This window comes from Cervus elaphus, chromosome X (assembly GCF_910594005.1).
Source record: "Cervus elaphus chromosome X, mCerEla1.1, whole genome shotgun sequence".
In the NCBI taxonomy this organism is placed as follows: domain Eukaryota; kingdom Metazoa; phylum Chordata; class Mammalia; order Artiodactyla; family Cervidae; genus Cervus; species Cervus elaphus.
Genome location: NC_057848.1, coordinates 53,952,729 through 53,975,393, shown reverse-complemented (window position 1 = coordinate 53,975,393; position 22,665 = coordinate 53,952,729). Strand labels below are relative to the sequence as shown.

The window sequence follows — 22,665 nt, the reverse complement described above, 5'->3', positions numbered from 1 at the left end:
TTTTCTCTTTATATTATTTCTTTACATTCATTAGCTTATATTCTACTCTAAAAACATTTTTATTTCACCTCTTTTTAAAAAATTCATTAATCTTTTGTATTCATATGAACTGTGGAATCCTATACTTAAAATATTTGGTTGTAATCCTTATCATTACTTATTTTGATGCTCAAATTATCCTATATTTGGTTAGTGGGCATCCTTTCAGGCTTGCTCCATTGCCCTTTTGACACAACTCTTTTATTCTTTGATTGCCTTCCTATCTGTCAAATACAATTAGATGTTCCAGGATCATCTTGTACTTTTCCCACTCTCGTCCCATAATCAGTCATTTTCCAAGGAGCTTTGGTTCCTTTCAGAAGTGAGTGATATTTATAAACCAAGATCTGTGCCTTCAGTGCCCTCTAGTAGATAGAACTAGGAAATATTTTGTATATATGTGTTTATATGTGTACACAACACACTCACACCCCACATACATTCATATCTATTTTTCTATGTGTGTGTGTGTGATGAATACACATCAATATTTCCAATTCAAACCCAACATCCTAGGATTCTTTCTAGCCCTCCCCTTTCTGTGTTTGTAAATCCACGTGTTTGTAAATTCTCTGACAATGAGATATTTAGCTCTCATGATTCTCAATATATTTGCTGATATGCTCAATATTCTTATATATAATCAATTTCCCTCTTGGTGACTTCCTCAGCCCATAGACCCATTGCATTTCCTCAGCCCACTGGCTCCTTGGCCTTGTCAGCTTCTAAATCTCTGTCACAGAAAAAGGAACCCTCTTACACTGTTGGTGGGAATACAAACTAGTACAGCCACTATGGAGAACAGTGTAGAGATTCCTTAGAAAATTGGAAATAGAACTGCCATACAACCCAGCAATCCCACTGCTGGGAATACACACCAAGGAAACCAGAATTGAAAGAGACACATGTACCCCAATGTTCATCGCAGTGCTGTTTGCAATAGCCAGGACATGGAAGCAACTTAGATGTCCATCGCCAGATGAATGGATAAGAAAGCAGTGGTACATATATGCAATGGAATATTACTCAGCTATTAAAAAGAATGCATTTGAATCAGTTCTAATGAGGTGGATGAAACAGTATACTAATGCATATATATGGAATTTAGAAAGATGGTAACGATGACCCTATATGCAAGACAGCAAAAGAGACACAGATGTAAAGAACAGACTTTTTGACTCTGTGGGAGAAGGCTAGAGGTGGGATGATTTTAGAGAATGGCATTGAAACATGTATATTATCATATGTGAAACAGATCACCAGTCCAGGTTCAATGCATGAGGCAGGGTGCTCAGGGCTGGTGCACTGGGATGACCCTGAGGGATGGGATGGGGAGGGAGGTGGGAGGGAGGGTCAGGCTGAGGAACACATGTACATCCATGGCTGATTCATGTGAATATATGGCAAAAACCACTACAATATTGTAAAGTAATTAGCCTCCAATTAAATTTTTAAAAATAAATAAATTTTAAAAAAGAAAAAAAAATTTCCGTCACACGACCATCTCCAAGAGAAGGGAAAAGAAAAGGAAGAAGGATGTTACTATTTTTAATAATTTACATGTATTTGTATTGTTAATTTAACGTATATGAGTCATAGCATCTGTGAAAAATTAAAGAATTAACTCCTACTTTTAATGTTGATGCCTCTTTCTTCTCACCCTTTTCTATATGCATTAGAAAGTTCTCAATAAATGTTAAGGAATAGAGATGATAGTGGCATCTTTGCCGTATTTCTGACAAATAGTAATACTTCTAGTATCTCTGTACCATTTAGCAATATGCCAATTATTTTCTTGTTCTCATTTTATTATTTTTTTCTGTTCATTTTCCCTGTTTTATTAATAGTTTGCTTTTTTTTGAAATTTTGAGATTTTTCATTTGAAGGTAAATCTTAATGCTATTAAATTCACAAATATGCTAATTTAAATACCCAATTCTATTATCTAAAACACACATTGCAAACATACAAATATCTATTCTCTCCACATGTCAGAGCCATTCACTTCATGGTTTGGAAATGGGGAGAATAGATTCCCCTTAAACTGCCAGTCAGCAGGTGTTTCTTTACAGTTAACTTTAGCAAAATTCATACAAAATAGTAATTAACAATGATCTTCTTTACTTGTTAACTCACAAGGAAACACCTTCAAAACTGCATTTTGTTAAAGTTTCTGTACTAAAATGTAGAAAAACTGAACTACACAAATATTGAAAAGTTAAAAATTCCTTAATTTTTTATTCCTGGTACCACTACCACAATTTACAGGGCAATATACCTGATGTAATGAAAAGAAAAAGACAAAGCTATAACAGATAAAAGACCTCAGGAATGTACATCTAATTGACACTACATTGCATTAATCAATAGCTGCACTTTTGGCAAACTGTGGCTATGACAGTCCTGAACAAGAAGGGTTTCCTGTTTAAGCTGCAGTAACTTTTCTGACTATGGATCATTGTTCCTTCTGTGGCAGATTTTTACAGTTCCTCTAACGCATTTGGGACGACTGTCTCAAAGTAACCTGCAGCTTTCCTGACAACTCCTCGCTCTCTCTCCTGCTAAGAACTGTAGCCCTTTTCTTCTGAGTTTTTAGAATCTTCTGCTAGCATATCCACCACTTCCACCACCAGATCCATAACCACCACCACAGGGACTGCCCGAGCTTCTTCCACCAAAACTACCCCCTTTCATGGGTCCATAATTTGATTGCTGTTGTCCACTGTAATTTCCAAAATCATTATAGTTTCCACCACCACCATAGTTACCTCCAAAATTTCCTCCTTCATTGTAACCATCATATCCTCCACCACCGCCACCATATCCACCACCTTGGTTTCCAGATCCTGGTCCACCACCACCATAACCTCCTCTACTACTATAACCAGGACCACCGCCATAGTTGCCACCATCACCTCCAAATCCATTGTATCCACCGTCACCTCCTCCATAACTCCCTCGGCTGCCACCACCTCCACCACCATAGTCTCCTCTTCCACCAAAGTTTCCACCACGGCCAAAGTTACCTCCACCACCTCCAAAGTTTCCTCCACGACCCATAAAGTTGCCAGGTCCACCTCCACGACCTCTTTGTGATCCAGCTGATTGCATCTCTTGTTTAGAAAGGGCCTTTTTCACTTCACAATTATGCCCATTAATAGTGTGGTATTTCTGAACAACAATTTTATCAACTGTATCATGATCATCAAAAGTTACAAAAGCAAATCCTCTCTTTTTTCCACTCTGCGTGTCTTCCATAACTTCTATGGTTTCAATCTTGCCATACTTTTCAAAGTAGTCTCTTAAATTATATTCTTCTGTATCTTCTTTAATACCACCAACAAAAATTTTCTTCACTGTTAGATGGGCACCAGGCTTTACAGAATCCTCTCTAGAAACAGCTCTCTTTGGTTCCACTACACGCCCATCAACCTTGTGTGGTCAAGCACACATTGCTGCATCCACTTCTTCAACACAAGAGTTAAGTCACAAAACCAAAGCCCCTGGAACGTTTTGTTTGGGGGTCTCTCATCACCACACAATCTGTTGTTATGCCCGATGTCCGAATCCCCGAGCGGGAAGAGAGAAGGCTTCCAAGACAATGCAACTCGCAAAAAGGGAAGTTTATTGCTGACTCGAGTCAGGGCTCCTGCCGCATCCAACGCAGTGGTGCGGGTCAGAGAGCCCCGAGCCCAACCTGTTACACAAATTTATAGGGTGAGCACACGCCGTTGGTAGTTGGTTTAAGCGGATTGGTTATAAGTTTTGCAAAGCAATTTCATTGGTCAAAACTTTTGCGCAGGCGGGACTTTTCCGGGGGTTTCCGCCCCGTTCCTAATTTCCTAATTGGCAAACAGCGGTCAGTGTTTAAGTGAAAGCTGATTGGTTGTATCCAGGTGGCCTGATAATCTTACCACCCAGAAGTAGGAAGGCCTGCTCCTAATCTAAGCTGCCTGCCATGGCGTTACTTCTGCTTGCCTCACACTGTAAGTGTGCCCCATTTCTCAAAATGTTCTCTTAAGCTATCATCTGTAGTTTCAAAGCTCAGACCACCGATAAACAGCTTTCTCAACTGCTCTGGTTCCTTAGGATCATGACCCTCCTCCCCCCGGTGGCGGCGGCCGGCCGGAGTCCTAATAGTTAGCTTTTATTTATCAGGTATTGTCACTGAATTTTATAAAAAGACTTGTATTTGTTTTTTTAAAGGTTTGTTTTACTTTATTTGAAAATTAAAGCATTGACAATAGACTATTTGATGAAGGAAAGGAGAGCATCTAAATTCATTATTTTATTTTTTGTTGTTTTTAAAATTAATTTTTATTGGAATATAGTTGTTTTACAATGTTGTGTTAACTCCTACTTTAGAGCAAAATGAATCAGCCATGCGTATATGTATCCCCTCTCTTTTGGACTTCCTTCCCATTCAGGTTACCATAGTGCATTAAGTAGAGTTCCCTGTTCTCTATACACTATTTTCTCATTAGTTATTTATTTTGTACATAATATAGTGTATATGTGTCAATACAAATCTACCAATTCTTCACACTCCCATCCCCTCCCCCTTTGGTATCTATATATTTGTTCTCTATGTCTGTGTCTCTATTTCTGCTTTGCACATATTGTGAAAATGACTGTATTACCCAAAGCAATCTACAGATTCAAGGCAGTCCCTATCAAATTACCAGTGGCATTTTTCACAAAAATAGAACAAAATTCTTTTACAATTTGTATGGAAACACAAAAGACTCTGAATAGCAAAAGCGATTTTGAGAAAGAAAAACAGAGCTAGAGGAATAAGTTTCCTTGACGTCAGACTATACTACATAGCTATAGTAATCAAGACAGTATGATACTGACACAGAAACAGAAATATAGATTAGTGGAACAGGATAGAAAGCCCACAGATAAACCTACACAACTACGGTCATATAATCTATGACAAAGGAGGCAAGAATATAGAGTGGGTAAAGACAGCCTCTTCAATAAGCGGTGGTGGGAAAACTAGACAGCTACATGTAAAAGAATGAAATTAGAACACACCATACACAAAAATAAACCTCAAAATAGATTAAAGCCCTAAATGTAAGACCAGACACTATCAAACTTTTAGAGGAAAACATAGGTAGTACACTCTTGGATGTAAATCTCAGCAAGAAGTTTTTGACCCACCTTCTAGAGTTAGTGAAAGCAAACAAATGGGACCTAATTAAACTTTAAAGGCTTTTGCAGAGCAAAGGAAACCATAAACAATATCAAAAGACAACCCTCAGAATGGGAGAAAATATTTGCAAATGAAGCAACTGGCAAGAGATTTATCTCCAAAATATAGAAACAGCTCATGAGCTCAATATTAAAAAAAAAATAGCCCAATAAAAAATGAGCAGAAGACCTAAATAGACATTTCTTTAAGGAAGACGTATAGATGGCCAACAAACACACGAAAAGATGCTCAACGACACTAATTATTAGAGAAATGAAAATCAAAACTACAATGAGGTATCACCTCACACCAGTCAAAATGGCCGTCATCAAAAATCTACAAATAATAAACGCTGGAGAGTGTGTGGAGAAAAGGGAACCCTTTTACACTGTTAGTGGGGATGTAAATTGGTACAGTTGCTATGGAAAACAGTATGGAGGTTCCTTCCAAAACTAAAATAGAGCTACCATGCTGCTGCTAAGTCACTTCAGTCGTGTCTGACTCTGTGCGACCCCATAGAAGGCAGCCCACCAGGTTCCACCGTCCCTGGGATTCTCCAGGCAAGAACACTGGAGTGGGTTGCCATTTCCTTCTCCAAAGCATGAAAGTGAAAAGTAAAAGTGAAGGCGCTCAGTCGTGTCTGACTCTTCACGACCCCATGGACCGTAGCTGATAGGCTCCTTCATCCATGGGATTTTCCAGGCAAGAGTACTGGAGTGGGGTGCCATTGCCTTCTCTGAGAACTACCATATGACCAAGCAATTCCACTCCTGGGCATATATCTGGGAAAGACAAAAATTAATTTGAAAAGTTACATGCACCCCAATGTTCATTGCAGCACTATTTATAATAGTCAAGACATGGAAGCAACCTAAATGTTCACCAACAGTAGAATGGATAAAGAAGATGTTGTACATGTATACAACCTGTACACATGTATACAACACGTATACAACAATACAATGGAATATTACTCAGTCCTAAAATGGAATGAAATTATGCCATTTGCAGAGATGTGTAGGGACTTAGAGACTGTCATGCTGAGTGAAGTCAGAAAGAGAAAAAGAAATATCATATATTAAAACATATATATAGAATCTAGATGGAGAAGGGCATGGCAACCCACTCCAGTATTCTTGCCTGGAGAATCCCACAGACAGAGGAGCCTGGTGGGCTACAGTCCATAGGGTCGCAAAGAGTCGGACATGACTGAGCAACTAACACACACACACACATACACATAGAATCTAGAAAAATAGTAAAGATGATCTTATCTGCTAAGCAGAAATAGAGACACAGATGTTGAGAACAAATGTATGGATACCATGGGGGAAGGGGGGTGGTGATGAGTGAGAGATTGAGATTGATATATACACAGTACTGTGTATACAATAGATGACTAATGAGAACCTGTAGAACACAGGGAACTCTACTTGGTGCTCTGTGGTGACCTAAACGGGAAGGAAACACAAAACAGAGGGAGGGGAGATATATAGGAGATATATATATATGTATATATGTCTGATTCAGTTTGCTGTCCAGTAGAAACTGACACAGCAGTGTAAAGTAACTATACTTCAATAAAAAAAAAATACACAGCAGAAATTAAAACATTCAAAAAAGGTCCAGGTTTTCTAATTTGTTTGCGTGAAGCCCAACAGGATTTTGAGGAATGCAGTTAAGGTTAGCCAGACAAGTTCCTAACCACTCTAGCGGAGGCAAATAAATTCACCAACTGTAAACTCTGCTTCACTCTTTTCTGAACTGTTGCTACTTCTACCAGAAACTCTAGCAGCAATTTCCAGGCTTGCTTTACTCTCCAGTCTTCCCTCTCATAAGTCAGACTTACAGCCTGGTGCTCCAAGTTCTCATGTTGACCCTTCATTATTTCATACCTCCACCTTCCTTAGCAATGTATCAGTATCTGGAACTAGGCTGGCTTTTTCTGTCCTCTGCTGGATTCACTTCCCTAGACTCCTGCAGAGCTGGAGCCCCATACAGACACCTACACTCTCAATGCTAACTGATTTTATTATCCAGGGCCACTTGCTACCCTACTCTGGTTTCAACTTGTTTGCTAGACATCCTCTAAGCCATAGGTTTCATTTGCTACCAGAGGACCATTCTTTGGAGCCTTCTCCATAGCCCTCCACTTGTTCAGTGGTGCCCCCTGGAGTTATGCAACAAGGCATTCACCATCCCTTTTCTCTCCCTAACAAATCCCCTCTGGCTCTCTGGAGTTTTCACTTCAATCCTGACAAATGAATCATTATTTTGTACTGGCTTAAGTCAAGTTCCTGCCTGATGACTTTTGCAAGGTAAAGGGGGGAATTCTTTCCATCCACCAGTTTTTCTCCTTTCTGTTCCCTGCTTTCATGTGAATTTATGATTCCAGGTATCTGTGCTAGGACCTGTGTTTCTTAGGGTTTACATGCACAAATTTCCCTTTCAACAAAAGGTGCCTTATGACAACTAGCAACAGAGAAGAGCAATTTAGGGAAATGCTGCTAAAGAACAGAGGCTAAAGCAGATTGACTTCAGTTTTCAAGCTGCCCTCTGCAGCTGACCACCAATATATCTGCCGGTCTAGAGGTGCTTGAAGGGATTTAGCATTTTGTTTGGGCTTTTGTAGCAAGGATTCTGAGATCATTGCCTTAACAGAAGACTCGTACCTGGGGAATGACTACAAACTGCTTTAGCAAAAGAATTCCTACAAACTGTTTTTTTGTAAGAGACAGCATCACTTTCAAATCAAGATACTTTTAAAACATATATGTTTGAAAATGTTTTAAACCGTTCTTGTCTAAATGTTGCTAATCCCCCTATGGTGGGTTCAGGCTATAACATGGAAAAATTTGAGAACAGTGGGATAGAAGAGATCTTTTGGGCTACTAGGGTTATTAACAGAAGTGATTGAGGTTGGAATAATTGCCTGGTAAGATGGTAGGTTCTATATTGTATGAAAAGTGGGGTAGTCAGGTAGTTATCAGATGAAATGTGTTGGGGTCCCATGAAGGGGATTTCTGTTCCAGGCAACCATTTACTGATTGGTTTCTGGAGTCTTTTAGAAGCTTACAATCCTTAATATAAAAATATTACAGGAATTCAGAAGAAGTAGAATGTCAATGAAAGCTGACGAAACCAGAAAAAATTCTTAGATGAAGTAGAACTGGAAGTGCTAGGGCAAAATCTTGTTCAGGGTCTTGTCTGTCTGCTAATCTGCCAAATCAGAACAAAATGGAGAGATTTTATTGAGATTCTAGAACCTTACTGCTCTCCGCTCTACTCTCTGTAACCTAGGAGGAACCTGGAAGACCCACTTCGAAATCTGTACTCATTAGGAGCTTGGGTTTTATAGAATGACCAAATTCTTGGGACACAGCAGAAAGTGCTCACTGGCTGTTCCAGAGATGACTTGGACATGGATTCTAGGCATGAGCAGGAGGCTGTGACCCCAAGGAGAATGATGTGGTGGGGTGGGGGATACTTGGTGGGTAAACATCTTCACCTCCAATGGAGCTGTATCTACACATGGGAGAAGAAAAGGTTTGTGAAGTCTGGAGAATGTTGTCAAGGTCTAGGTCCCTAGATCTGGGTGTAGCTGCCCAAAGCCTACCCTTGCAGTCTGGTGAGCTTGGTGAACCCTGCCTCGGAATGAGATCTGAAACTCACCTCTCTCTGAAATATAGAAGGCTTGATCCACACTGGCTATTTCCACACCGCTGGGATTAAAGGGTGTGGTTTCTCTACTAAGGCTTCCCTGATGGCCCATCTGGTAAAGAATCCACTTGCAATGTGGGAGACCTGGGTTTGATCCCTGTGTTGGGAAGATCCCCTGAAGAAGGGAATGGAAACTCACTCCAGTATTCTGGCCTGGAGAATTCTATGGACTGTATAGTGCATGGGGTTGCAAAGAGTCAGACACGACTGAGCAACTTTCGCTTCTTTCTCTACTAATTCCTAGAACAGTATAGCCCTGGTTGGGGACTGCCAGACCTGTACCTTGGCCCACCGTGCTTCAGATGCTCCAAGTGGAAGGTGTTTAACCCAGCATGCATTTGGCTATGTGAGTCTGGCGTTAAGAAAACTTCTGTGTCACTTTGGTGAAATTGGAAAATTACCTTATCAAATTTACTTCATTAAAAGGTAGGGCACCGTGGTGTTGCTGGATTTCATTCTATCCTTCTGGTCAGAATCCCTCCTGGAATTTTTTTCTCTCACCTTCTTGTGGCTCTCTCTCATTTAGCAGAGCTTTTGTATAGATCTTTTAACAGCATGAGTCAGTAGGAAAAGAGTTAATGCCAACTGCTGTGGTCTCTAAATATTATTTTATATGCCCGTTGGAGGTCTGGTGCTCTCACCCCCTGCTGTTAATCTAAAGTTTTATTACGGTCTCACTTAACCAATATGCAAAACACTCACTATCCCTTCCTCAGACATGTGTCACTGTCCCTAGCCCAGGGCCTCTCATGAAGCCAGTGCTCAGCTGTTGAATAATTTCATGACTTCGGTGCTGCAGCAGCCACTTGTAAAGGCCACGTTTTCATTTTCTCAGAAAAACAAACTGCAATTTAGGTACATTATCACTAGATGGAACTAGTCTGTTAGAGCAACGTGAGACCAAGTCCCAAAATGTGAGCCCTGGGTATGTTGTTGAGATGTTTCCTAGAATTGTAAATAAATAAATCTCTTTATTAAAACTGTTGAACTCCAATTTAGACAGCAGAGTAGATAATTCTCTTAAATTTCTTATGGATTTCTTGCTTTCCCTTCATCCGCTCAACTGGCATCATATTTTAGAGTCAAAACTCTCTTCTAACAGGTACTTTTTATTCAGGCTTCGAGCTGCTTTTACATCAAAGTCTCCTACCCCAGATGCCTACCCCTCAGTGGTTAGCAAAAACCAAACTGTTGATCTCAGCCACAGGCTGTCTATTCATCTTGCTTCCACTATTTGAGCTAATTATAGGGAACAAACTCTTTGCCCACTAAGGAAGAGAAATAAGCTTCACAGAGGTGTGACGGTGCTGAAAGTGTACAAGATACCCCCTCCCTTAGTCTCTTTTCCTGAAAACAGAAGGGATACTTTCTTGACACTGTCAAGCTTCCCTCCTCCCAGCAGCTTTCTGAACCTGCTGGGGGCTGCTGGCTTAATTTCCACAATAGCTGCAGTTAATTAGTATCCCAGGGTAACTGACTTCCCTTAGCAACAGAGGTAACAATGGCTTCAGCTCACAAATTACCTTAGCTACAGTTTCCTTTCACTGATAAAAACATGTTCAACAATACTCAAACACAGATTTTAAACAGAAAATTAATCTTATGTCCACTCATCAACAAATATTTATTAAGCTCCTTCTGTGTGCACATCATAGATCTGGCCACTGGGTATAGAGAACCGAATCAGCTATATAGTCCTTTCTCTTGGGGAACTCAGAAAGCAATTGGGAAGAGAAGAAGTGAACTAAAATAAGTTTAACGAATGATAGTATTAAATGTATCATTTGGTTTGAAGATATGGAGGATGTCTGAGGAAGGTGAAGGTCTTTGTGCCTGGGGAAGGTGGATCTTGAACTTGAAAGATCAACTGTGGAGCCTGGCAAATTTAATGCAAACTATGGAAATGGTGGCTGACTTTATTTTTGGGGGCTCCAAAATCACCACAGATGGTGATTGCAGCCATGAAATTAAAAGACACTTACTCCTTGGAAGGAAAGTTATGACCAACCTAGACAGCATATTAAAAAGCAGAGACATTAATTTTTCAACAATGGTCTGTCTGGTCAAGGCTATGGTTTTTCCAGTAGTCATGTATGGATGTGAGAGTTGGACTATAAAGAAAGTTGAGCACCGAAGAATTGATGCTTTTGAACTGTGGTGTTGGAGAAGACTCTTTTTTTTGGTGTGGCCAAAAATTTTTTTATTTTATTTTTTTTTTCATTTATTTTTATTAGTTGGAGGCTAATTACTTTACAATATTATCTGTATTGAAACAGATCACCAGCCCAGGTTCGATGCATGAGACAAGTGCTCGGGCCTGGTGCACTGGGAAGACCCAGAGGGAGCGGGTAGAGAGGGAGGTGGGAGGGGGGATCGGGATGGGGAATACATGTAAATCTATGGCTGATTCATGTCAATGTATGAACTGTGGTGTTGGAGAAGACTCTTGAGAGTCCCTTGGACTGCAAAGAGATCTAACCAGTCCATCCTAAAGGAGGTCAGTCCTGGGTGTTCATTGGAAGGACTGATGTTGAAGCTGAAACTCCAATACTTTGGCCAACTCATGCGAAGAGCTGACTCATTGGAAAAGACCCTGATGCTGGGAAAGATTGAGGGCAGGAGGAGAAGGGGATGACAGAGAATGAGATAGTTGGATGGCATCACCAACTCAATGGACATGGGTTTGGGTGGACTCTGGGAGTTGGTAATGGACAGGGAGGCCTGGTGTGCTGCAGTTCGTGGGGTCGCAAAGAGTTGGACACAACTAAGCAACTGAACTGAACTGAACTGAAGGATTATTATAGAAAATCATATCTCTGGGAAGCTTTGTTCTTTATCACCATTCCTTGGGTGTCTCTTGGCTATCACATTCTCACCAGCAGCCTTCCTACTTCTACCGATCATTAACACTCATCCAAAAATGCTTGTGCTATTTTCCCACAGCTAACTATTCCACATGGCTTTCCAGGTGGCTCAGCTGTAGAGAATCTACCTGCAATCCAGGAGACTTGCAGGAGATGCGGGAAGCACGGGTTTGATCTCTGGGTTGAGAAGATCCCCTGGAGGAGGAAATGGCAACCCACTGCATTATTCTTATCTGGGAAATCCTATGGACAGAGGGGCCTGGCAGGGGATGGCCTTTGCCATCCCAGTCCATAGGATGGCAAAGAGTCAGACATGACTGAGCACACACAAAAAACCATTCCACAACATATAACAAACCTTGACAAATTTCTAATGAGAAAAAAAAAAATAGCAGAAACCAAATGCCCTCCATCTGTGACTTGACGTGGGGAGTTCAGTTGAATTCAGTTCAGTCACTCAGTCATGTCCAACTCTTTGCAACCCCTGGACTGCAGCATGCCAGGCTTCCTTGTCCATCACCATCTCCAGGATCTTGCTCAAAGTCATGTCCATCGAGTCAGTGATGCCATCCAACCATCTCATCCTCTATCATCCCCTTCTCCTCCTGCCTTTGTCTTTCCCAGCATCAGAGTCTTTTCTAAACAGTCAGTTCTTTGCATCAGGTGACCAAAGTATTGGAGTTTCAGCTTCAGCATCAGTCCTTCCAATGAACATTCAGGACTGATTTCCTTTAGGATTGACTGGTTTAATCTCCTTGCAGTCCAAGGGACTCTGAAGAGTCTTCTCTAACACCACAGTTCAAAAGCATCAATTCTTCGGCACTCAGCTTTCTTTATGGTCCAACTCTCACATCCACACATAACTACTGGAAAAACCACAGCTTTGGCTATATGGACCTTTGTCAGCAAAGTAATGTCTCTGCTTTTTAATATGCTGTCTAGGTTGGTCATAGCTTTTCTACCAACGAGAAAATATCTTTTAATTTCATGGCTGCAGTCATCATCTGCAGTGATTTTGGAGCCCAAGAAAATAGTCTCTCACTGTTTCCATTGTTTCCCCAACTATTTGTCATGAAGAGATGGGACCAGATGCCATGATCTAAGTTTTTTGAATGTTGAGTTTTAAGCCAGCTTTTTCACTCTCCTCTTTCACTTTCATCAAGAGGCTCTTCAGTTCCTCTTTGCTTTCTGCCTTAAGGGTGGTGCCATCTGGCTATTTGAGGTAACTGATATTTCTTCCAGCAATCTTAATTCCAGCTTGTGCTTCATCCAGCCCGGCATTTCACATGATGTACTCCACATATAAGTTACATAAGCAGGATTACAATATACAGCCTTGATGTATTCCTTCCCAATTTGGAACCAGTCCATTGTTCAACCAGTCCAGTTCTAACTGTAACTTCTTGACCTGTGTACAGATTTCTCAGGAGGCAGGCCAGGTGGTGTGGTATTCCCATCTCTTTACGAATTTTCCACAGTTTGTTGTGATCCACACATTCAAAGGCTTTAGCATAGTCAATGAAGCAGAAGTAGATGTTTTTCTGGCATTCTTTTGCTTTTTCTATGATCCAAGGGATGTTGGCAATTTGATTCTTGGTTCCACTGCCTTTTCTAAATCCAGCTTGAACATCTGGAAGTTCTCAGTTCACTTACTGTTGAAGCCTAGCTTGGACAATTTTAAGCATTACTTTGCTAGCATGTGAGATGGGTGCAGTTGTGTGGTAGTTTGAACATTCTTTGGCATTGCCTATCTTTGGGATGATTTGGCCAAGCATAGGCTTATTTCAAAGGGTGCACCATAGAAAAGTCATTGGGCTCACTCCACCCCCACCCCAAGACTAGCTGGTGTTTTCCCCTTTAGTTATTTAAGAGGATCTTATTAAGATCTTATTTTTTAAAATAAAACAAAGGCAAGCATTATGATTGCAATTCAATAAATGTACAGAAGGAACCCCATTGATACATGTTGTTTTATATTTTGTGGGCTTTGTCTCATATTGTGCATTCTAAAATTAGATCCTTATATTTATCTGGTTTTCCCCATATTTGTAAGAATAAAAACTCTTCAGTGTTTAAACAGAAATCAAATGCCAAACAAAATTCCACTTTCTAGAAAAACATCTATGGAAATGATTTTCCAAATATAAGTAATTTTTAGTAGCTGAAAATCTACAAATAAATGGAAATTTATTGAGTACTTAATTCAGATGACCATTATATCTACTACTGTGGGCAAGAATCCCTTAGAAGAAATGGAGTAGTCTTCATCGTTAACAAAAGATTCTGAAATGCAGTCCTTGCATGTAATCTCAAAAGTGACAGAATGATCTCAGTTCGTTTCCAAGGCAAACCATTCAACATCACAGTGATCCAAATCTAGGCCCCAACCACTAATGCTGAAGAAGCTGAAGTTGAATAGTTCTATGAAGACTTACAACACATTATAGAACTACCACCAATAAAAGGTGTTCTTTTTTTTCATAGGGGATTGAAAGGCAAAAGTTGGAAGTCAAGAGATAGCTGGAGTAACAGGCAAGTTTGGCCTTGGTGTACAAAATGAAACAGAGCAAAGGCTGAGAGTTTTGTCAAGAGAACACACTGGTTATAGCAAACACCCTCTTCCAACAACACAAGAAATGATTCTACACATGGACATCACCAGATGGTCCATGCCAAAATCAGATTGATTATGTTCTTTGCAACTGAAAATGAAGAAGCTCTATACAGTCAGTAAAAACAAGACCAGGAGCTGGCTGTGGCTCGGATCATGAGCTCCTTATTGCCAAATTCAGACTTAAATTGAAGAAAGTAGGGAAAATCACTAGCCATTCAAGTATGACCTGAATCAAATCCCTTACAGTTTTATAGTGGAGGTGACTAATAGATTCAAGAGATTAGATCTGGTAGACAGAGTGACTGAAGAACTGTGGATGGAAGTTCATCACATTGTACAGGAGTCAGTGATGAAAATCATTCCAAAGAAAAAGAAATGTAAGCAAAAAGTGGTTGTTTGAGGAGGCTTTAGAAATAGCTGAGGAAAAACAAGGGCAAAGGAGAAAGGGAAAGATATATCCAACTGAATGCAGTGTTCCAGAGACTAGTAAGCAGAGATAAGAAAGCCTTGTTAAATGAACAATGCAAAGAAATAGAGGAAACAGTAGGATGGGAAAGACTAGAGATCTCTTCAAGAAAATTAGAGATGCCAAGGGAAATTTCATGGAAAGATGGGCACAATAAAGGACAAAAATGGCAAGGATCTAACAGAAGCAGAAGAGATTAAGAAGAGGTAACAAGAATACATAGAAGAACTATACAGAAAAGATTTTCATGACCCAGATAACCACAATGGTGTGGTCACTCACCTAGAGCCAGACATCCTGGAGTGTGAAGTCAAGGGGGCCTTAGGAAGCATTACTTTGAACAAAGCTAGTGGAGGTGATGGGGTTTCAGCTGAGCTATTTAAAATCCTAAAAGATGATGCTGTTAAAGTGCTGCATTCAATATGCCAGCAAATCTGGAAAACTCAGCAGTGGCCACAGGACTGGAAAAGTTCAGTTTTCATTCCAATACCAAAGAAAAGCAATGCCAAAGGAAGTTCAAACTACCATACAGTGGCGCTCATTTCCCATGGTAGCAAGGTAGTGCTCAAAATCCTTCAAGCCAGGCTTCAGCAGTACATGAACCAAGAACTTCCAGATGTACAGGCTAGATTTAGAAAAGGCAGAGGCTCCAAAGATCAAAATAACAACATCCATTGGACCATAGGAAAAACAAGGGAATTCCAGAAAAACATCTGCTTCACTGACTATGCTAAACTCTTTGTGTGGATCACAACAAACTGAAAATTCTTGAAGTGATGGGAATACCAGACCACCTTACCTGTCTCCTGAGAAAACTGTATGCAGGTAAAGAAACACAGTTAGAACCGAACATAGAACAATGGATTTTTTCAAAATTGAGAAAAGAGTACATCAAGGCTGCATATTATCACCCTGTTTTTTTAACTTCTATGCAGAGTGCATGCATGCTAAGTCACTTCGGTTGTGTCTGACTCTTTGCGACCCTATGGACTTTAGCCCACCAGGCTCCTGTGTTCATGGAGTTATCCAGGCAAGAATACTGGAGTGGGCTGCCCTGCCCTCCTTCAGGGGATCTTCCCAACCCAGGAATGCAACCCACATCTCTTTATGTCTCCTGCATTGGCAAGTGGGTTCTTTACCTCTAGCACCACCTGGGAAGTCCGTATGGAGATTACATCATAGGAAATGGCAGGCTGGATGAAACACAAGCTAGAATCAAGATTGCTGGGAAAAATATCAACAAACTCAGAGTTGCAGATGATACCACTCTAAAGACAGAAAGCAAAAAGGTACTAAAGAACCTCTAGATTAGGGTGCAAAAGGAGAGCGAGAAAGCTGGCATGAAACTCAACATTCAAACACTAAGATAATGGCAACTGGTCCCATCACTTTGTGGTAAATAGATGGGGAAACAATAGAAACAGTGACAAACTTTATTTTCTTGGGCTCCAAAATCACCATGAACAGTGACTTCAGCCACAAAATTAAGACACTTGCTCCTTGGAAGAAAAGCTATGACAAACCTGGACAGTGTATTCAAAAGCACAGACATCACTTTGCCAACAAAGATCCATATAGCCAAAGCTATGTTTGTCCCAGTAGTCATGTATAGATGTGAGAGTTGGAACATAAAGAAAGCTGAACACTGAAGAATTGATGCTTTTGAACTGTGGTGTTGGAGAAGACTCTTGAGAGTCCCTTGGACTGCAAGGAGATCAGACCAGTCAATCTTAAAGAAATCAATCCTGAATATTCACTGGAAGGACTGATGCAGAAGCTAAAGCTCTAATACTTTGGCCACCTGATGTGTAGAGCCAAATCATTGGAAAAGACCCTGATGCTGGGAAAGACTGAAGGCCGGAGGAGAAGGGGGATGATAGAGGATGAGATGGTTGGATGGCATCACCGACTCAATGGACATGAATTTGGACAAACTCCGGGAGATAGTGAAGGACAGGGAAGCCTAACTTGCTGCAGTCCACGGGTTTGCAGATAGTTGTGTGCAGATAGACACAACTTAGGGACTGAACAACAACAAGAGCAAAGTGCCATGCCTGTGCACTGTGCACAGTGCACTTTGCCTTTGCATCTCAATTCATTCTCAATTGCTACGAAATTGTGATTACTATGCCCATTTTATAGAAGAGGAAACAGGTCGATCAAAGATGTTAAGCACAGACACAAAGCTACCAAAAGGCAGATCTGGGACTTTAATCCATGTCCTCTAACTCTATACTGAATGCTTTATATACGTACATACACATAAGATTCATTCATCCATTTATTTGGCCGTGCTGGGTCTTCATTGTTGTGTGTGGACTTTCTCTAGTTGCAGGAAGCAAGGGCTATTCTCTAGTTGTGTTTCTTGGGCTTCTCATTGTGGTGGCTTCTCTTGTTGCAGAGCATGGACTCTAGGTGCATTGGCTTCAGTAGTTGTGATACACTGGCATAGTTGCCCCATTGCACTGGGATCTTCCCCGACTAGGGATCAAATCTGTGTCCCCTGAATTGGTAGACGGATTCTTTTTTTTTTTTTTATAAGTAAAAATTTAGATTTTATTTGCACTTAAAATGGATGCTGAGGATGAAAACAGAAGTCTAATGTGGCAAATGTGTAAGTCTCTAGACTTGAGAGAAGAGCTTAGTCCCAATTATTATTTATTTTATTAAATGAACTTCAAGTGTAATGAGTACTAAATGATTTAGCTAGATTAATATTTACTGTTGTGTTATCTTGCTTTTTCTTATACTTTATTTTTTGTTTGTTTATTATCTTTTTTTTTCTTTTTCCATTTATTTTTATTCATTGGAGGCTAATAACTTTACAATATTGTAGTGGTTTTTGCCATACATTGACATGAATCAGCCATGGATTTACATGTGTTCCCCATCCCAATCCCCCCTCCCACCTCCCTCCCCATCCCATCCCTCTGGGTCTTCCCAGTGCACCAGGCCCGAGCACTTGTCTCATGCATCCAACTTGGGCTGGTGATCTGTTTCACCCTTGATAGTATACTTGTTTCAATGCTGTTCTCTCTGAACATCCCACCCTTGCCTTCTCCCACAGAGTCTAAAAGTCTGTTCTGTACATCTGTGTCTCTTTTTCTGTTTTGTATATAGGGTTATTGTTACCATCTTTTTAAATTCCGTATATATGCGTTAGTATACTGTATTGGTGTTTATCTTTCTGGCTTACTTCACTCTGTATAATGGGCTCCAGCTTCATCCACCTCATTAGAACTGATTCAAATGAATTCTTTTTAATGGCTGAGTAATATTCCATGGTGTATATGTACCACAGCTTCCTTATCCATTCATCTGCTGATGGGCATCTAGGTTGCTTCCATGTCCTGGCTATTATAAACAGTGCTGCGATGAACATTGGGGTGCACGTGTCTCTTTCAGATCTGGTTTCCTCAGTGTGTATGCCCAGCAGTGGGATTGCTGGGTCATATGGCAGTTCTATTTCAAGTTTTTTAAGGACTCTCCACACTGTTCTCCATAGCGGCTGTACTAGTTTGCATTCCCACCAACAGTGTAAGAGGGTTCCCTTTTCTCCACACCCTCTCCAGCATTTATTGCTTGTAGACTTTTGGATAGCAGCCATTCTGACTGGCGTTTAATGGTACCTCATTGTGGTTTTGATTTGCATTTCTCTGATAATGAGTGATGTTGAGCATCTTTTCATGTGTTTGTTAGCCATCTGTATGTCTTCTTTGAAGAAATGTCTGTTTAGTTCTTTGGCCCATTTTTTGATTGGGTCATTTATTTTTCTGAAATTGAGCTGCAGGAGTTGCTGGTATATTTTTGAGATTAATCCTTTTTTCTTCATTTGCTATTATTTTCTCCCATTCTGAAGCCTGTCTTTTCACCTTGCTTATAGTTTCCTTTGTTGTGCAAAAGCTTTTAAGTTTCATTAGGTCCCATTTGTTTATTTTTGCTTTTATTTCCAATATTCTGGGAGGTGGGTCATAGAGGATCCTGCTGTGATTTGTGTCGGAGAGTGTTTTGCCTATCTTCTCCTCTAGGAGTTTCATAGTTTCTGGTCTTACATTTAGATCTTTAATCCATTTTGAGTTTATTTTTGTGTATGGTGTTAGAAAGTGTTAACCACTGAGCTATCAAGTAAGCACTCAGTGCTTTTCTTAACATACCATAGAAGCAAGAACAGGAGCTTCTTCCAAAAGTAAATTTTTAGTAAAGAACTATGTAAGCAAATGTTCATGAATTAGATATTTCAAATTTCAGATTCAATTCACTTGGCCACTTAAAAAATAAAAGACTTAATCAATCACAAAGAATTTCACTTAGATTTATTATCTAAGGTGATTAATAAACATGATATTTCCCTACCAGGTCTAAATGATAAAATCAATTTGGGAACTTTACCAATAATTTGAACTTGAGACGCTAATCTTAAAAGAAAGACTATATATCAAAATTGTCATAGTGTGACACAAATATACAAGAATATTGTTTTTCAATTTCTATTAAACTGATTTTTCTTTTAAAGAAGAGTTGGAAAGCCAAAAATACCCCTTTCAAATCCACTGAGCCCCTTGCATTTTATTTAAGAAGTTCCATTTTTCAAGCCAAAGCCCAGAAGACAAAACAAGCTCATTTAATTCACACCCTAGAATTGTAATTGCTCTGCTAGAACCAATATCTAAATGCCTATATTAAGGACTTCCCACTGACCAGAAAGTGTTAATTCATCAATCTACACAACTTTCTTTTATTTTAAGCTACTCCTCATTTTTCTCTGGATTAGGATTGCCTATTAGAAGACTCTCAAACATTTTAAATTTCTGATAAGCAACTAATAATCTTTGGATTAGTATGTCCTGTGCAATAATTAAGATATGAGTATACTAAAATATATCATTTACCTGAAATTCAAATTTAATTGGACATGTATTTTTATTTGCTAAATCTGGCAACACCACTCTTGATAAATTAATGCCATAGAATAGAGATTTCCCAACTTCTTACCCCCAAATAATTTCCTGAATTACCAAGGAGTCAAATGGAAGAGGCAATTGTGTAAAGGTACCGAGAAAAAACAAGGAAAAATTATATGCAATCTTAAAGTGAAAAGGCATTTCTAAAAAAAAAGCAAAGGCATTTCTAAGCAAGATGCAAAACCCATGAAACAAAGTTTGATAAATCTAACTACACACATTTTAAATTTACTTCTTGCATGAAAATACAAAAAACAAAGTCAAAACACAATTTTAGAAAAACATCTTCAATACATCTGACCCACAGTGAACTGTTATTTAATATGTAAAGATCTTTTACAAATCAATAGGTAAAAGAGCAAAAGCATAAATAGAAAAATGAATAAAGGCCATAAATACACAATTCACTGAAAAATAAATACACATGGCCAATAAACACAGAAAAATACGTGTAACCTTACTAATAATTAAAGCAGCATAAATAAAAATAGTGAAACATCACTTCTCTCCATCAGACTGGAAAATATTAAAAGCTAAATAATGCCTGGTGTCAGTAAGGATAGAGAAATGAGCATTTCATACCTTATAGGTGGGATTATAAATTGATGCAACATGTTTGGAAAGCATAATTTTGCAATATCTATGATTATGAAAAGTGCTTTTATCCTTGACTCAGCAATTCTCATTTTAGAAATTTATTTTATAAAAATACTGTACAAGTATGCAAAGGCATACATATACACATTCATTGCAACATTATTTGTACCAGTGAAAAATTGGGACCAAGCTAAATGCTCATTATTACAGGATCAGATAAATAAATTAGTATACATTCGTATACTGCAAAAATATTCCATCAATTTAAAATATACTGATTTTCAAAGTTATTGAAATTAAAGAAAAAGTAAGGGTCACAGTGAAGTATATGGTGGCCTTCCTTTATTGATTAAACAAAAGTATATATAAATACATATGTTTGTATCTGCAGAAGTAGACTGACTTTCATTGTTACACTCTTGTGCACTCTTTGAAACTTTTTGTATTGTGTCTGTATGACTTTTTCAATAAAAAAAAAAGCTAATCTATGAAAGATACCTATTTGGGGTCTTTTTTAAAAAACCTACTTATCTCATCTCTCATTTCTTCTCTTGTTCTTATCTCAGAGTCTTTACGCCAGTTATCACTGTTGTGCCAGTAGGGCCCTGCAGGGAGCTGATGACAATCGGTGGCTTGCTCCATTTCATAACACAGTCCAGAAATCAACAGTTCAATTTCCTTTTACCAGAAAGACCCTCAGTTGTTAGTATCCAGGACAGTAACTTCTCCTAGCCCCCAAATTTCAGGGAACTGAATGTATTTCTCAAACCATGAAGATTAGGACATACTGCATTTCTTGGATGGTGGCTGTTATACCCATCGTTCTTGGCTTCTTTGCAGACATTCCAGCCAATGCCACTCTCCTCAGTGCCTTTATCCATGTTGTTATCCCTTGTTGGAATGCCCTCCCTTGCCTAGCTGGTGTCACAAGCTTCATCCACCCCTCAAGATTCAAGTCCCACTTTTCCTCAGGTTGACATTCATGATTATTTCAACCCTGCTCACTGTTCTTTGCTTTCTCTGACTTTGAGTCTTACTTTCATAAAAAGATATTCCTAATAGTTCTTTAATAAAACATTTTTCTTTATAAGCATAACCAACATGGGGGAATTAACTATATGAAGTTATCTAAGTTGCACTGGTTTTAGAGTCAAACAGAGCAGGGTTCAACATTTTTATGGAAAGTGAATGTGTAGTCACTCAGTTCTGTCCAACTCTTTGTGATCCCACTGATTGTATCCCACCAAGCTCCTCTGTCCATGGAATTCTCCAGGCAAGAATACTGGAGTGAATTGCCATTCCCTTCTCCAGGGGGTCTTCCTGACCCAGGGATTGAACCTGGGTTTCCCGCATTGCAGGCAGATTCTTTACCGTGTGAATCACCAGGGTAGGAAGCCCTTTTACAGAATGTTAGGCAAATTATTCAATTTTCCTGTGTCTCAATTTCTCCATTTTAAAATTGTGGATCATAATATCTACCATATAGGGATATCATTGGTATTAAATGTAAAGTGATCATTTTTTTAGATTCCATATATAAGCATTAATATATGATATTTGTTTTTCTCTTTCTGACTTACTTCACTCTCTATAAGAGGCTCTAGGTTCATCCACCTCAGTTCAACTGACTCACATTCATTCTTTTTATCACCGAGTAATATTAGAATATTAGAATAGTACAATAGAATATTGTACATACCACAACTTCTTTAGCAGCACTGACATATATACTACCAGGTACAAAATAGATAGCTAGTGGGAAGCTGCTATATAACACAGGGAGCCCAGATTGGCACTCTGTGGTGACCTAGAACGCAGGATGGGGGGTGTGGGAGGGAGGGGATATTGATATACACTTATAATAATATATATACTATGACTGATTCACATTATTGTATAGCAGAAACCAACACAACATCGTAAAGCAATTATCTCCAATTAAAAAATCAAAATAAATAAATGTAAAGTGACTTGCACCATACTTAGTACATCATAGATGGTCAGTTGATCTTAGCCTTTGGAGCATCTCTTTCTCTGACCAATTCCTTTACTGTCACTTAGAAAAGATAAATAAATTTGAGGTTAATAGACTCCAGAATGAAATTTAAAGTATATATATTGTGGATTTCTTTCTTTACTTTCCATATATATATATATATCAGTTCAGTTCAGTCATTCAGTCAGGCCCAACTCTTTGCCACCCC

General features: G+C 39.3%; 1 pseudogene; it reads right to left on the bottom strand.

Moving 5' to 3' along the window:
- Positions 1-2,249: 2,249 nt before the first annotated feature.
- Positions 2,250-3,582, bottom strand: LOC122689536 (annotated as a pseudogene).
- Positions 3,583-22,665: the final 19,083 nt, after the last annotated feature.